The following is a 17858-nucleotide window of genomic DNA, read 5'->3' as shown; positions in this document are numbered from 1 at the left end:
GATAAAACGTGTACAGTGCATAGAACACGTTTAGCACATGGTAAGCCTTAATAAATGGTTATAGTAGAACATAATGGTTTTCAGAATATGTATTACTGGGAATATCCAATTCCTCTGTTAAGATATAACTGACTGCATACAAATTTAATCATTCTCCAAGATTCTATTGACATTTTCTATAAGCATAGACTAAAAAGAGAGAGAGAAAAAAAAACCACTGATATTGAAAAAATACTGCTTAGGGCATATTCTGATTATTCTCAATTGTTATTGTAATACTGTGTTAATTTTACCTTATTAAATATTGAAGAAGGGCCATCACCGTTGGGAAGAAATTAAAATATCTTATATAAAATTAAACTAATTTGTCTTTACGCAATACAACGTTAGAGGATCCCAGATGCTATTTTTACAATAAATATCTATTTTGTAAAAAGGTCATCATGTCATGCATATGCCAACAAAACAGAAAAGCATAAGACAAATGCATCCCTGGGTCAGTTTAGATCCTTCAAGAAAATACCTTGCCTCCCAGCTGTGCTAAACTAGGGGCAGCACTGAAAAGAACAAGTCAAATGAGAATTCCCAAAGAATGTCAAATGTCTACCTTCGTTGGGGCACATAGGCCGGGAGGAAATATAAGTTAAAAACAAAGAGATTTAGGCAAAATTTGTATCAGATCTGGCTTTAAAACCTGGAATTCCTTCATTTTCTTTTCTAATTCACCATAACATTGAAATTATGGTGCTTACTGGGTCACTAAAATATCATATGAGTTAAGAGAAGCTCAGTCTTAGAAAATATGATTTTTAAATTCAAATACTTTTGATTAAAATATAATACTATCAACTGTAACAGAAAGCCTTTTTTAAAAATTCTGCTTTACTTTACATTTTATTTATGAAATAAGCTTTACTTATATTGGGTGTATATTTTTACAGAATTAGATTTCATTAAATAATGAATTCTCATTAAAAATAATTCTTCAAAAAATGAAAAAGCAAACTACACAAGATTCTCTATATTCTATAAATAGAGGTAAAATACTCCATTACAATGAAGACGTATACAAGGCACAACAATATAATGCCAAGAAAAGAAAGCATAATTTTGATAAGAAAATAAATTTAAATTGTAATGAACTCTTTAACATCATCTGCAGAGAATTCTACATAATTCGAACAATTTAAAAATAGTTATTGTATATCTTAACAAAGATTTCCCATTCCTTTTATCAGGAAGCTAGTTAATGCCAGATGATAAATGTAATTTCATTATGCCAAAGTGTATTAATGCCAGCCAGATTCAGAACAATGCTAAGTAAAATGTGGAAAACAAACTAGAAAAGTTTTTTCCACAGATGATATTTATAGAAATTAAAATAAGTATTTAATTGTTTTCTAGAAAATAGGTTCTAGGGTCTACACAAACCACCAGTATGATTTCTAGGATGGCTGGAACTAATGAATTGGTACCAGGCACCTGGGAAGTCATTAGCACTAACCAGGGGTGACTAGGATGAGCGACAGAAGGAAACAGGCAGGGTGCCCCCATGGCAGGAACTGTACAACCTCCTCCTATCCCATCTCATGTTTCTGAGATAATAAAAAAAAAAAAAATGCCTAGTTAGATTTCAAGGTTTTCTTTTCTTTTCTTTTTTTTCTTTCCTTTTTTTTTTTTTTTGCTTATTGTATGTACATGAGAAATAGAAGGGAAATTAGATAATTATACTATTTTTGAAAAAATATAGCTCTTTTCCATTTGAGTAGAAGATGAATGGATGGTGGTATGGGTTTTGATTAAGAAATATCTAGGAGCTCAAAATGAAAAATTTATGAATGTAAATTATTATGTGGGCATTTAAAATTATGATTGGGTGCATTAATTACGGCAGAATTTGTCTATAAGTACACATGAATTCCTTCTGCAGCCAATGCATCGCTTTAGGATAATATTTCTGAGACTCATGATTCATCTTTGCACATGCCCTGGGGTTAAACTGCTTTTCATCTTAATAAATCTGAAAGAATTATTAAGATGAAAATGTTTCATGGAAATACCACCTCAGTCATTTGTCATGTGTCTAACGGATCACCCTCTTCAAATAGTGACCACAGGACCAAAAAACCCACAAAAATAATAACAACAGAAACAATGCAGCTCTTTCCCCTCATATTTGACTCAAATTCATCTGCATAGTAATAATGACATATTGTCCCATGTTATTGCTTCAAAAAATGTTTCCAATGACCCTTGGGAATGCTATGTACTGTTTTCCTTCATTTTTGCCCTTGGCAAAATTTTATTCATTCAGATCATTCTTTGAGAAAACCATTTCAGTCTGAATTGTATACTTTCTAGGTCCCTCAGTTAATAAGAGTTTTTGACCTTTTGGTTTTACAGCCAGTTCTCTTGGAGATGAATGATGGCATTAATTCTCTTCACACGGGGTCTTCAAGAAACCACTCCCCATTCTTCAAAAAAGTGCACTAATTCTCAGGACAAACTGCTGCCAACCCAATTCTCTGAGTTCCAGAAGGCAAAGATGTCTCAATTACGATTGTATTCACAGAACCATGTGACAAAAGTTCTGGGTAAATTTAAATAAAATGACAAAAGGCAAGGAGATACTGTTCTCCAGGGGCAACTTGTTTGACTCCTGGCATCGCTATGTACTGTTCCCACAACCTCTACCCTAGTTTTGGGATCTCAGTACAAACGTATCTACCAAAGCAATCATTTCCTAACTGCTTTCCTCATCTTCTATGTTCTTTCATCAAATTTTTCTAAAATGGTAATGCCAAGTTAACCTCAAAACAATGCTGGGCACATATCACTTCTCACTCAAGAACTTAATGAGTTCAGAACAGTACAACTCAGACTTATTACAGTATATTCACAACATGACATATTTTAAACTCAATACATTCACGATAGAATTCTGTCTTCCTCAAAAGCAGCCCTTCCACTGCATTTTCTGTTAGGGTCAGTAGCACCACCATCTACCTAGTATCTAAAGGCAGAGGTCCGACCTTGCTGTTCCTCATTCTTCATTCTCAACTGACAAATATACTCTGAACTGTCAGCCCCTCTTCTAGGACTTGGCTCCGGCTCATTTGCTTCTTATCTCTAGCCTCTTACTCATTTCCAGCTTCCAATTTCACCCATACTCCCATCTGTCCTTCCAGGCTGTTTGTTCTGAACTCAGATCTGACCACAGAACTCCCATATTCAAAATTCTTCAGTGGAATCTCATTAACCTATCCCAAACTTCTGGCCCCAGGTGGCCTCGCCAACCTGCACGGCACCTCCAACTTCTCCACCTTCGGTCACACCAATGCACTCCAAGTGTGTCCACTGGTGATTTTCAGGTAGTATCTACTAGACCTCTGCTCTCCCATAGCCTGGCATGTCCTTCTCCATGACTGCCTAGAAGATGCTCACCCTTGTTTGATGCTGTTTCTCAAGGATTTTCCTGCTGCTACCATGTGAAGTTGTCATCTCCGCCTTTACATCACAATTACATCTTTACATGTATGTGTATATATTAATATATACATACATAAAATATATATATATTTTGACATTTTTTTGATTAATTATACCATATTGAAATTACTGTGCTGTATTCATTTCATGTATAGTTTACTTGCTACTCTTCGAAGATATCTGAAACACAGTAGGTCATCTATGAATGAATGCATAAATTTTATTCATTCATAAAAAAAGGAAGGAAGGAACACACACCTCTCCAAAGTTATTTTCAATCACTTGCTAGTTCTACTTGCTACTTTAAGTTGGCTTACTTATTTTCTCTTTTGCCATGCAAATACCATACTTATCTTCCTCTCTGCTCAAGACTTTGCGATTTTCCCCACTATAATTTCTACTCTTTTTAATTTAATTTTTCTAAAGTGCTTTTAGAACCATCTTCTTTCATGATCAGTTCAAGTCCAAAGCAGTCATAAACCTTGGTTAGTCTCCCAGTAACTAGTGGTCTTCATTCCTTTGAACTCCCAGAGCACTTTTAGCCTATACAACACATTTAACCATCAATAATGCTACTCCATGCCTTCTTTTTATGTACACACCTATTATATACTTATGTATATGAACAATTTATATACTTATTACACATACATAAAGAGTGTGAGTTTCTGAAGGGCAAGTACCGTATCTGGCTTTTTTTGCATTCTTAGAACCTCTCACGGTTCCCTATAGATAAAAAGAAATCAATAATGTTTATTAATGAAAATGGACACAATACAGGCATTACACATATAGCTTCCATAAATTAGTATTTTATTTATATTAATAAAACCAAAATAACTTCAGAATAAACTTTGATTTATTCTCAATAAGATAGTGAGATTCTAGTTTCACCTATGGGTAATGTTTCCACCAATCATTCATTCAATGGCTATTGAACATGCTACTTGTGAGAACCACATTTGACTCACAGCTGAGGGGAATCTATTTTATAAAAGAAAGTCTTTCAGTTGTTTACTCTTTCTAGAAAAGGTCTTTTTATGCCCTAAATATTGGATCACTTACTGGATCAAGTCTGCTATATTTCAGTAATAAAAAATAATTTTAACAGAATTGAGAAGTCCTTTATAATGTAAGTATTTGAAATCTACTTCCTCACTGAACTTGGAGATTGATCTACAGAAGAAAAATCTTAGCATTCAAATGTTTTCTTTCAGGAAAATGAAAATTTCTATCAATTTACCATAAATTGGCTGGGCACAGTGGCTCATGCCTATAATCCTAGCACCCTAAGAGGTCAAGGTAGGAGGATCATTTGAGCTCAGGAGTCTGAGAGCAGCCTGAACAAGAGCGAGACCCCATCTCTACTAAAAACAGAAAGAAATTAGCTGGAAAACTAAAAATATATAGAAAAGATTAGCCGGGCATGGTGGCGCATGCCTGTAGTCCCAGCTACTCAGGAGGCTGAGGCAGAAGGATTGCTTGAGCCCAGGAGTTTGAGGTTGCTGTGAGCTAGGCTGACGCCACGGCACTCACTCTAGTCCGGGCAACAGAGTGAGACTCTGTCTCAAAAAAAAAAATTTATCATAAATTTGCTTTGAGTAATCAACAACCATCAGCAGCACATGAGAAGTCCCAGAGAGAAAATTTAGGGGAAAGATTTCCTTAGGGATGACTTCCAGTTCTAGTAGAATACATTTATTTTTGCTACTATTCTAGAAAGCTTGAAAAAAAAGCTTTTCAAGTGCCTTCAAAAACAAATGAGTCAAATAATTTATTACTTTGCAAACCAAATCAATTTGAAGACTTTTGTATTGAAGGATATCTACATCTGGATTCTCTGTAAGAGGGAAATCTTACATAATGAAGAAATATTTTACAGGACAATGGGAACTGAGGTATATTTCCAGGTCATTTGAATCATTTAAATATGGTACTTTTATGTGTGTGTGTGTGTGTGTGTGTGTGTGTGTGTATATATATATATATATATATATATATATAAAACAAATTCCTTCTCAGTTTTTTTGCCCCAGGGAAAAAAGCCATTTAGGAAACTACATTATCTACATCTTCTCTGTGCTTTTTGACAAAAATAAATACATAAAAACTTGCAGAAACCATTATCCCTGTGCTGCTTCTCCATGTTGGGTTGTTCTCTGCTTTCTGTTCTCTCCTTTCATAACCTGTCCCCCTGGCCTTTCCCTCACCAGGCTAACAGCTTCTGTCAGCAGGCTTTTATTCAGTACAGTATCAAAAGCTTCGCAGAAAAATGGATTAATCATGTTCACTGCTTCTCTTTGTTTACCCCTTCAATTCTTGTAGACTTCAAGCAAACCAAGAAAATGCATGTCTAATTACAAATGTGTACTCCCTCTTAGATAGTGATTTGGTGCATTTCTCTTTGAAATATATTATAGAATTAAAGGTTCTCTCCGAGAACTAATGTTTCAAATAAGAGTAGTTTTCCCAAATATATCTTCTACATTAAATATGTCTTACAATGATTTAAACACATATTCAGTAAACCTCAAGTTCCAAACAGGAAGTTTATGTATGCAGACGTCACAGAAATGATTCAATATTTTCCTTTTTTATTTTCCACAAGTATTCTTTGTGAGACAGACACAATCATACATTTAAAAATAATAGTACTCACTTATAAGTGGGAGCTAAATAATGTGTACACATTGGCATAGAGTGTGTAATAATAGACACGGGAGACCCAGAAGGGTGGGAGGTGGGAGGGGGTAAAATTACTTAATGTGTACAATGTACACTATTTGGGTGATAGTTACACTCAAAGCCCAGATGTCATGGATATTACAATACATCCATGTATCAAAACTGCACTTGAACCCTCTAAATTTATACAAAAACAAAATAACAGTGAATTTGGGGTTAAATATTATTAATCAAATAACAGAAATTATGCATTCTGTGAACCTCGGAAGTGGACCTTTGAAAACTCTTGTTGCTAATAAGTCTAAATAGGATAAAGAATCCTCATTGACATTTTATTCTTAAAAATTTCAGAATGCCATCCTTCACCATTAATTTTATGCCAAGATTTAAATGAGATAAATATTGGTGACTTTACTACTTCTTTATGTGACAGTTTCATGCAGTAATTCTCTATTACATAAAAATTTCCTCTTGTTCTGGATGAACTTGTCTGCTTTGATTTTTCACAACGTTAAAAGTAGTTTTTCTAGATAGCATTGATGGTTTCCTCTGTTAAAATACTGCAGTTGGAAGCCCCAGGCACTGAGGGCAACATCATCACCCCAGCACCATTGGGCCATTTCTTCTATGCCTGGACCCTCTCTCACCATTTTAGAAAACGACTTTCTGGTAATTTTTGTCTTCTGCTGATAATTAAATGGTCAGAAAGTTTTAAAAGCAGTAGTAGAATTCTTATGTCTCAAAAACAAGCAAAAAGTACTAAAGAAATAACAAAAAAAACAACTCTCAAACACTCGTCTTTTTCAAACCATTAGCCAGGCAGAACCACATCAAGATGAACCTTTTAGAAATATGCTATGAAAAAAATATGTGGTTGAATGGGAATTCAGAATATAGCAAGAGAAGTCACAACCCCAAATGAAGAAGAGTGGAAACAGAATTACCCTGGCTGGCCTGAAGGCATCCCTGCCTGCGGGAACAGGGGGTGTCCAACTGAGATGCCAAGTTCACCAAGCGTCTAACGGGCAATCCATTTGCACATCTCTTCCCATATTATTCCAATATGTACTGCACTCCATAAATATTTTCAGCATTTTCTCTTTACAAAAATTTTGAAAAGAACAAAAATGAAACTCAGGGCAGGATTTTGTAAAGGACAGACAGACGTCACCAAGCATTTATGTTTATTAGAAGAGCATTCCTCCTGTGAACTTCATAGTTTATAGAGTCCCTACTAGATTACAGTGTAGAACATTTTTGTATGAGGAGAATATTTCTGTAAAAAGTCTGCTAGATCTGTGTTTTTATTTACAAAGGTACGGTGTAGGATACACACACGGAAGACCCATGTGCAAATGGCCCCACGTGAGCGAAGCAGCAGCCAGGGAGGAGGCACATCGGACAAACCTCAGGTGCAGTGGCGGCTTAAGGAGGCATCCCAGGAACACATTAATCAACACATTCAAGGAATGCATTAATCAACACTGCTGCAACGGCTGGCATGTCCCATTGTTTCACTGTGGCGTGCTAAAGAACACAGAGCAGCAATCTGAATGTGAATTTCCACCCTGCTGCAAGAAACAAAACCCTTTTCAGGACCGGCTCCATGCACCATATCCTACTCGACTCTTTCAATAGAAATCATTCTCTCCTGTATTCGGGTAGTTTATGAACTTGCTTTCTGCGACAGTCAACCAGAAACAAAGAATCTTTACAGACCAGCTAAGTTTGACAAAAGCTTAGAAATGCCTTCTGCAGATATGAAAACTTGAGTCCATCCAAGAGATTTTTTTTCCTCTGACTTACAAAACGAATGCTGTCGTGAAAGACAAAATAAAACAAAACAAAGCAAAGGAAAAAAAAATTCAAGCATCTATTTGTGTATGCAGTCAGTTGTGACAGCAACATACTGCATTACCAGCAGGGGTCTGGTCCTGGCCTCCTGCTCCACACTGGGTTTCATTTTCCTCCCGGGTAGTTTCCTAGATAACCCTCCTGTCAGGATTTGACTCCCTCCAAAAGCAGCCAGGGATGAAATGTGCAGATGCTGGAAGGAAGGGACATGATAAAATACCCACAGAACCCAGGCACACATGTCTACCTTTGTGTACACAGAGTACACGTGGACCTGAACACATGAGGCTGTCCAGCATTCCTGCTGTGTGGCTCTTCCGAGAGCCATACTTGGAGGATCTTACTCAGTAGGTTATGGTGCCCAATTAAAGTCCAATTAATAATGATTTTGGTGATCAGACTGATGCCTATAAAGATCCTAATTATGAATGAATAAGAGATGCCATTTATAACGGTCATTTGGAATAAGCTTCCTCTCAGAAGGCAGAGATATTTTACTAGAGGTTGTACTTGCTGGGAACAAGGGACACAGGGCAGTGGCTTCCCCTCTTTGTCTGGTGGCACTGTTATAGTCATTTCAGTGAACCACAAAATTAAAATCCGTGGTCCACTAATCTAGCCTTATCTCATCACCAGCTCCAATTCTAGTAACCCTAGAAAACAGTTAAAAACTACAAGCCAAAAGTACAGCAGGGAAAGCAAATCTGAGCGGGTAAGTATATGCAAAGAGCTATTTGCAAAGGTCACTGCATCAGCCCTTTGGTGCATAAATGCTAAGTCGCTACTCATTTCCTGTACTGGAGTGACTCAGGCAATTTTTTCCTTCCAATTTCAAAGCCGATATTTCTCCCCACTAGACTACAGTGGGAGGAGAGGAATCCTGCACATGAAAGTTGCAGGATCTCAGCCACTGACTACTGGCATTAATCATTGTTGCCACAGAAACGCAATGCCACCTCTCTCCTCACTCTCTCCCCATTACGTCATCCTCCACCTGACTAGCTCCCAAGAGAGAATGTTGATGTCTTTTTTCAGACATTTTTCAACTATTCTCTCTGAGCCTTCAGAAACAGCTACCAAGCTGAGCAGCCCAGAGTAGTGGGAACCGTGGGAGAGGGCCACGGTGAGATGTCCAGAGAAAAATGGTTGTGTTCCGTAAGAATAATGAGGACAGGATGCAAGGGGCAGAGAGAGCTTAATCAATAAAGGGCTCTCAATCATGGATGCCATTATAACTTGGAGATAAGCATCCGGAAATGCATTATAATTCGACCTCCCTACAGAAATGCTGTACGTGAGATTTAGGATGCTTCCATCTGACCCCAGGACGCAGGGTGTTGCTCAGACTCCACACAGAAATGGAAGGCTGGGCAGTCCCCTGGGATGGAAGAACAGAATGTTCCTCACTGCACAGTCATTCAGCTTCCAGGAATGCTGCGCTTCGGTGGTGAGTAGCCATCCTGTGAAGTTTGCCACCATCACAATAGAGGGACTGTCCAAGTATGCTAATGTTTCAAGAGATGTTGTCACTTCATTGAAATCTGGATCTTGCCCTCATGATCACGTCAGGGTGAAGAGGGAGGAAGCTAATAAATATGAGAAAAGATTGTTTCGGTTTTCCAGATGACTAAGGATCGAATAAACTGAACTGGCATAAAACAATAAAGAGGTGAATATCCTTTACTTAGAGTTAGATCCCTGTCTTGGTTTTTGTGAGTTCTAGGCTTCCCAGGGTAACTGCTTTATTCATGAGCTTTTCATCTTGAGTTTCACAGGGCAAGTATTCTTTCCGTGGATGCTATCTGTGTGTCTTCTGGATTTGACTGGTGTCAGGTAACATGAGATAAAAACCTAGCTTTAAAATGATCATGTAGGACAAAATTTTGATAGGTCTCTTTACTGTTAAATAGCACTAAAATTGTATTACGATTTGAGCTTTGTCACAAAATGCTGGGTCACATTTACAAATCAACTTAATTATAAGACAAAGCCTTTTTACCCTTATTAGTTTTACCGTTATCTATTCAGAGTATAATTACCATTCTCCTAAGATGTATGCATAACTTTAACAGCTTGGTACTCTAAATCTAAGGGAAAGAACAACTTTCAAATCATCAACCAAAAGCAATCAGAAAATAACTCCAAGAACCTGTCAGATTTTTCTTTCTACATAGCTTGCCAAAGGGGAACATGCTTTATGGTGTAGCATGGGCATTACTTTAAGGCAGCCTTGTTATATGGTTACTACCAGCACCAAACTTACACCAATGCAGGCAGAGCAGAAAACCAGTTACCCAAGTGATTATAGAGGAATCCTCTATCCTTCCGCCTCACTCTGTTGATTACTGAAATGCCACCATTAGCAGCCCCATATTTTTGCCCAAGGTTTTCCACCCAGGTAGAAGGCAGATTTTCTACGGAGAGAATTTACACATTAGGGCTAATGACAAATGTGAGCGCAGTTTTTACGTGTGACACTGGACACAGGTGGAGGTAGCACTTCCCAAAGAGAAGGAATGTGGGACGGGCATGGGGATTTGCAAACCACAGTCCACAATGCTGGCTACTCACATCCTTCAAACACCGCAACACACCAGTGAATGTGGGAAACACTACTGAAAACTCTAAGTAGCTACAAAAAACATACTTATTCTAATGTCAGAGGCCAAATACTTGAATAGCCTGAGGACATTCTGAATACCAGTGAGCCTTAGAATTTCGGGAAGTTTCAGCCAGTCTGTGAGGGGAGGGAAAGAAATGGTGAAGACACTCGGTATTTAGTTTTGACCAGATTAAACCATTCACAAGGATAAAATGAGATATTTTAGAGGCTGTAATACACCTAAACAAGTAAAAGTTCTCTTGAGCCACTTAAAAAGCTAGCTAAAAAGATCAAGAGGTATGTATTAAGAAAGGCAGAATTGAACCTTTTCACTTGTTGCTCTAAAAGACAGAGATTTTAAATCAAATATCTTTCATGCAATGAAAGGAAGAGAAAATAATGCAACCAGCCAGGAAAACTCCCTTAGAACTACCTGAGAGTGTGCTAGAAACGACCTGCTGTGGAGCCCAGGTGCTGCCACATTTGCAGGACACCAAGCACTTCCTCGAGGTGGCCCCTTTGCTTGCCTTGTCTTCCTCTACTTTCTTCTTCACTAGAAACCACCATTTTTACATATAAGCTCCTGCTCTCAATGTCTTTCTACCTCACATAGGTATCTCGCAATAATCATCCAGATAAGAACTTGCCACACCTAACTACTGATACTAGTATTGTATTGGTAAGCTACTGTCCTTAACACCGTTACTACTAATTCCTCACTTCCAACAATTGCAGTTTGGTACATACATATGCCATATCCATGTCAGAGTGGATGGAGTCTTACCATCACATTGCTTTATCTTGCAGGTGTTCTTTAGTTTACAAAATATGGACACTTGTAGGGAGGAGGGGTATGTCAAAAATTTATAAAATAAATCATTTTGCATTAACCAAGGAAGCGTCCTATTAAAAGAGACCTTTATACAAATTTAAGGCTCTTTTGGTATTGGTCATAATTACCTAACTTATCAATTTTGCCCAGGTTTTGCTAATTTTCACTTTTCAAGGACTCTTCAAGCAGAACAAAATATGTGCCAATTGATTTATAAAGCAACATTCTTAGTTTCCAGGCTACCGATTTGGGGATTTCTGATGGTATTCTGAAACACTATAAGAACTAGTTCTATGAAGTCAGTTTCAATATAACACAATGGAAGCAAATTCAGCTGAAGCATGAATCATTTCCTCTTAATTACGAAATGACATCTCAATGGATCAAGCTAAGAATTCTCAAGGACAAGGGACAACCTGTGCAAAGGATTTTACTTCCTCAAAATCTTGTATACAATCTTCTTTTCTTAAAGTCCATGAGAGTTTCTTTATTTGTTAAATGAAACCTACGAGGTAAAGGACTAAATGTCTCAACAATCAGGCTCTCATAATTTTTTAAGAAAGCTATTACTGGTTGAGACACAGTTCTCTGAACTGTGTTCCAGATCTCCAAGTCAGATATTTTTCATCAAGTTCCGTACTATAATAGATGGCCTTTAAGAAGGCACCATAGGCCTGGCAGGGTCTGTTCAAGAGCTGATAATTCTGATGGCACAAATAGCAATGGGGTGGGAAGTGAGGGTGGGAACTAAGAAGTAGCAGGGAAGAGATTTACAAAGCAGAAAGCACATTTCAAAGTAATATTTAAACCTTCAAAACAGACTTTTTTATTCTTTGGAGTTCATTGTGAGATAAGAAAAATCATTAATGAATCCAGAAGAATTTTGATACATGATTGAATCAAAAAGAAAATTCTTTCCTTGTAAATGACTCCCTATAATTTTTAATCTTTAGTTCCTTCAGAAACATATTTTTTACTAGCAGTGATTTTACTCTGCTGTCTATTTTCTGGATTTTATGACTCATGATTTAGTAAAACAAAAATCTTATTATTATGACAGGACATGAGGACTGGTTTTTTTTCCCTGTGTATTTGATCCACCCTGTTTGGCAGTAGTAAGATTAATGTTTCTGCATCTATGTTCCTCTCTTCTGTCTTTTATCATACTCTCTGGATTGAAAAGTATTCAATATATCAATAATATTACATAATCACATCATTTTGTGATATAATTTCTTCCTTTACTAATTTAAGCATTTTAAGAAGAAAAACTCTTACCTTTGCAGGTCTTCTTATCTGAAGGTGTTCCTCCTTTTAATTCTTTAAACCAAAGGTCTTCCTAGCATTGCTCTGTGGGTTGAAGAGTGGGGGAAAATGTTAACTAGACATCGGTTGTCATCAATCACAGCAGATTGTCAATACATTAACTCCAACTGACTCCCTGATGGGAAACACAATTACAGAGAGAGCCCTGCAAGGAAGACAAATTATGAATAGATTTGCTGAAACATATCTTTGCTGGCTTCAATCAAAAGTCACAGCAGAGAGGTGACCAGAATTCTGGTGGACATCCCACTAATGGAACCCAGCCTAAGGAGACATGTCTGATTCCTCTTTGAAGTTTAGGGGAATAGAGGGCTTTTTGTTGTGTGTATGTATGTGTACATGTGTATGTGTGTGTGTGTGTATGTATACATATGTATATATATGTGTGTGTATACATATGTGTACAGTGTGGATAAAATACTTTCTTGCTGTGGGCTTATTATTATTATTGTTTAAATTGTTTATTTAGTAGCACAGGAATTCTTTGGACTATGTTTGAGAGGCCCTAAGTTTTCATGAAGAGGGTCAAGAAGAGATGACAGGAATAGCTGATATCTGAGGAGAAAGTTCCACTGGGACTACGCACAGGCCAGCCATGGATGGGTCCCAAGCTCTGTGATCTCCAACTCTCCACTCCTCAGCCTCAATGTTTGCTTTGCAAATATTCCAACTGAGAATTAGCCAGAAAAGGACAGCACGGACAGGGAGTAGAACAATCACAGTTGAGCAAATATTTTAGACAACCAATTCAGTGACACCCAACATTTTCTAAGGGAGGATTTGTGTCTTTTTGAACTTCAAATTTTTGGAAACAGAAGTCATACTATCAACCTCTGAAAAACCCTTCAGAGAAGAGAAACAAGTGTCAATTCAGGAACTCTGGATTGCACTCAAATATTAGGACAACCATGAATTGCAAAAGTATTCCATTAATAAAATGAAAACATGAGTAATAATCTCAGCTGTTTCAGTTTATGCATATGTTATAAAGTATTTTCTGCATTTTCTGCATTTTCTACCAAAAACCCTTCTTAATTACGTGTAAAACCACCTTTAATAGATTTTTATTGTACCTAGTGCACTGATATTTTATTTGGACAAAATAATAATATTGTGGATGTTAGTGATTTTTGCTTGGAATTGAAACCAATTTTATAGTAATAAAGATTCAATTCCCACTCTAAAAAACCCTCTAGAGGTATGTAGGAGTCTATAAGAATCTGAAACTATGTCTACAACAACAATTTGATTCATCAAACTCATATTGAGTATTTAATATATGTCTGTCAATTCATTGGATATATATATAAATAAGGAATAAAGAATAAAATGCAAATATGTCATGCTTCCTATCATCACCATAAAATGCAGTATGTATAGAGTATTGTGAGACCACAGAAGGAGGAACAATTAATTCTACAACGGGGCATCAAGGATGGCTTTCCATGGGAGATAACAATTGAATTGAACCTTAAAGATGGGTAGGAAGGGCATTCAGGGGAGAAGGAAGAGTGGGAGCAAAGCAATGGCAGTGGCAAAGTGGGTGGTGTGTGCCCACTGGTAGAGCAGTGAAGCCACAGTATCGATGGGGGTGGGGGGAGTGTAGCAAGAGGGGAGGCTACACTGGTCACTTGGAGCCAGAGCGCAAAGGGCCTTGAGCACCAACCAATCTGTGAGTCTAGACTTGAGAATGACATGGACCCCACTGAAGGTTTTAGGCAAAAGGGAAGAAAATTTGTCAGTGGTGTGGGTGACTAAGGGAAGCTAGACAGTGGAAATGGAGACTCTTTGAGAGGTGTTTCAGTAACCAGCATGCAAGAGCGTTGCCTTCTACAGGTAACCCCTGCCTCCTCCCTGAGCACACTCCCAAAAGGCACACACTTGACTCCTCCCCAGGATGAATCGGGATACACAGATGGAAATAATTTAAGGTTAAAAAAACCGATCAGGCCATGATATCTGAAATTATTGCACATCTTTCAATTTTATTAATGAAATAATTTTATGATATGTAGTTGTCCTAATCTGTGAGTGCCACTTCAGAGGTGGAACTTTGTGAGGTTAGTATGTAAATGTGGTCTCATTTCTCTCTTCTTCACCTGGCCACCTCTCTTCCCACCTTCCCACCATCTCCTCAACCAGGGCAGCTCAGCTCTGTGCTTCTGGCCCTGCCCAGGACCTGAGGCAGGTGGGTTGGCCCAGTCTAGTACTTGATATGAGGGAAACCCCTCCCTGTGGGTCCTTTTTTTTTGTTACTGCATGTGTGTTTTGTATCAGTCTTCCCCTTTCCATTGTGGTGTTAATATCTGACACTGGTTTGGGCTCAAGAGAAACAGATCCTGCCTAATGGAGTACTTTGCTTCCAGGCCATTCAAACTAACCTGGCTTAGGGAAAAGGAGCCTGTCATCTTTTCCAGTCCAGTGTAATAGAGCTCTGCATTGGGATTTGAGACCAAAGCCCTAGCTAATAACAGATTTTTACCCTGTCTTGCTTTGTCAGCGTCCCCACTATAAGTGTTTCTTTTGGGGATTTCACGGGTGGAGCATAATGTATGCATTTTGGGGTCTCTTGTCTAAAACATACCACAATCCTTCATCTCCAAATAATCACGTCAGTTAAGGCAGACATGGAACTCAAAAGGACAGCCTGTGCCTTCCTGCTTAAAGTTGCTTCTAAAACAAATTTCTGTGTATGGTAAAATCAACAGAAATTTAAAGAGTACTTAAGTTTGCTAGACCAAGCCCTTTAGGGGAATCTTCACCCCAACCGCACCCCTCATTGTGTCTGAAGCACCTACACTACATGGCTATGGAGCTATTGAAAATTTGTATCACAGACAACTGGAGGCTACAGCTAAATACTGAGGAATTAATTAAAGATATGTCAATAAAATTACTGTAATTTTTACCTGGAGGAGATAAGAGAACTAACATTTAACAAGCTACTATTATGTTCCAGACTCTCATGTACATATTATAGCAGGTGACACCAATTCTATGAGATAAGTATCATTATCTCTTTCATACAGAGGCAGAAACTGAAACAAAGAGAGGTTAAGTCAATGACTCTAGTCACACAGCTACCGAGTAATACAGCTGGACTATAAAACCACTTCTGTCTGAATCCAAAGGCTGTTACTTTTGGAGCCACTGAGGTTTTAGAGGAGGGCAGCAGAAGAGGAAGCTACCAGAAAGAATGGCCAGACCAAGAGAGAGACATGGAGAAAGCCAAGAAATAAAAAGCTCAGGAAGGGAGGAGGGTGGTCCAGGGTCGAAAGCTGCAGGAAGGATATAAATGGGGAGGACTCCACGGTCGTGGGTGGCTCATCCCTGCAGCCCTGAGCTGGTGCTCTCAGTACAACATCACCTCCCCGCCCACTGTGGTTTAAACCTTCCATGAGTCATGCTGCACTATTGTTTCCATGCCTCTCTGCCAAACATACTTTCTATCAGTAACGTTTCACAAAAGGGGCAGGTATGAAAATACTGCTGAGTGTGGAAGAATATGCTTATGAATATAAATTTTAAAGGAAAGTCAAAGGAATGTGGGTTTTTTTGATAACTCTTAATAGTTTTGTGCATAATTCAATTCAGGGCAAAATTATCTAAAAAGAACATATATGTAATTTTGCATAGGTATAGTTCCATGGCATCATATGGAAAAATTATTTCATCCTTCCTTACATGTATTATTGATATGGCACTGTCACATTTTTAATTTTTTTTTAATTTTTAAAATTTTATTAGAGATGAGCTCTCACTGTATTGCCCAGGTTGGCCTCAAACTTCTCGACTCAAGTGATCCTCCTGCCTCAGCCCCCCAGGTTGCTGGGACTACGGGCACGTGCTACCGCACCTGGCTTACAACCACACTTTTAACCTCCTTTGAAGATTTAAACCCTTAAGCCTTTGCAAGGACCACCAAAAGACTGTATAGTAACTGTATTCCCATGTCAGCAATTATGCCAAATATTTCTAGGGAATGAATTTTTGTTACATTCATTACTCTTGTTTTGACAATCGTGTCAATGGGCTTTCATCACTCTGAAACGCATTTAGGTCGACAGAATAGGGTAATACATCATTGCCATTTTTCCAATAATCAAATAACAATTTATTTATTTATTTATTTTTTTTACCAAAATGCAATCAACTTATCCTATTAAACAAAACCAGTCCTAAGTCAAAAGGTCAAGATGAGATCTGATGTATTTTAAAAGTAGCCTTCAGAAAAGATGAATGACATCTAGGTGAAAAATGTAAGAAACCCAAAGGCCATAGTATACATAATAAACCAATTACAATAAAAGTAATTCAATGGTATGTAAGTATAATATAAAAAATTCAATAATTCAGAAAAGGGAATACTCAGCCACTCATGGAAAAATAAAATAATAAACTTCCTAACTGCCCCAAAGTAAATCACAATTGATTGGCATAAATTTTTTGCAGGATTTGTTTTTGTTTTTGTTTTTATTTTGTTCTAAAATGATAATCTGTTACATTCAATACAATGGAAAATCTGTTATTATAAACACTACTAGGTAAAAAGTATCCAGCATGCAAAAATGCTTGAAATCTCATTTGGTTTATACTTTCTGGCACAACTGTTAAGACATTAAAAATGTTCACTGTTTGGTTCTTGTGAGGCTGATTTCTAAAAACTGGCCTCCTTATTAATTATACAGCAAAGGGTAGATTACATTGAGATGTCAAGCTTTGACACCTTCCCACCAATTCTGTTTTCAATTGTAACAATTGCTTTGTTTACACTCCTCAAAATAAATATAGCTGGGAAATATTTTTTAGAACATCAGTTTTTAAGATTTTATATGTAATGATATATTTATATATCTGCATGCATTTATACAATATGTTGATATTTATTCACCTTTATGTATTTGTACAGCATGCAAAATTGTTTGCCCTTTTATCACTATAAAATGATAGTAATTTACAAACTTTTTAATGTTTTTTTTTTATCTAATAACTTTTATTTCAAAATACTAAGAGGGTACAAGCATTTTTGTTACATGGATGAATTATATAATGCTGAAGTCAGGGCTTTTG

This window comes from Lemur catta, chromosome 11, assembly GCF_020740605.2.
Source record: "Lemur catta isolate mLemCat1 chromosome 11, mLemCat1.pri, whole genome shotgun sequence".
Classification (NCBI taxonomy): Eukaryota; Metazoa; Chordata; class Mammalia; order Primates; family Lemuridae; genus Lemur; species Lemur catta.
This window is presented reverse-complemented; position numbering follows the sequence as displayed.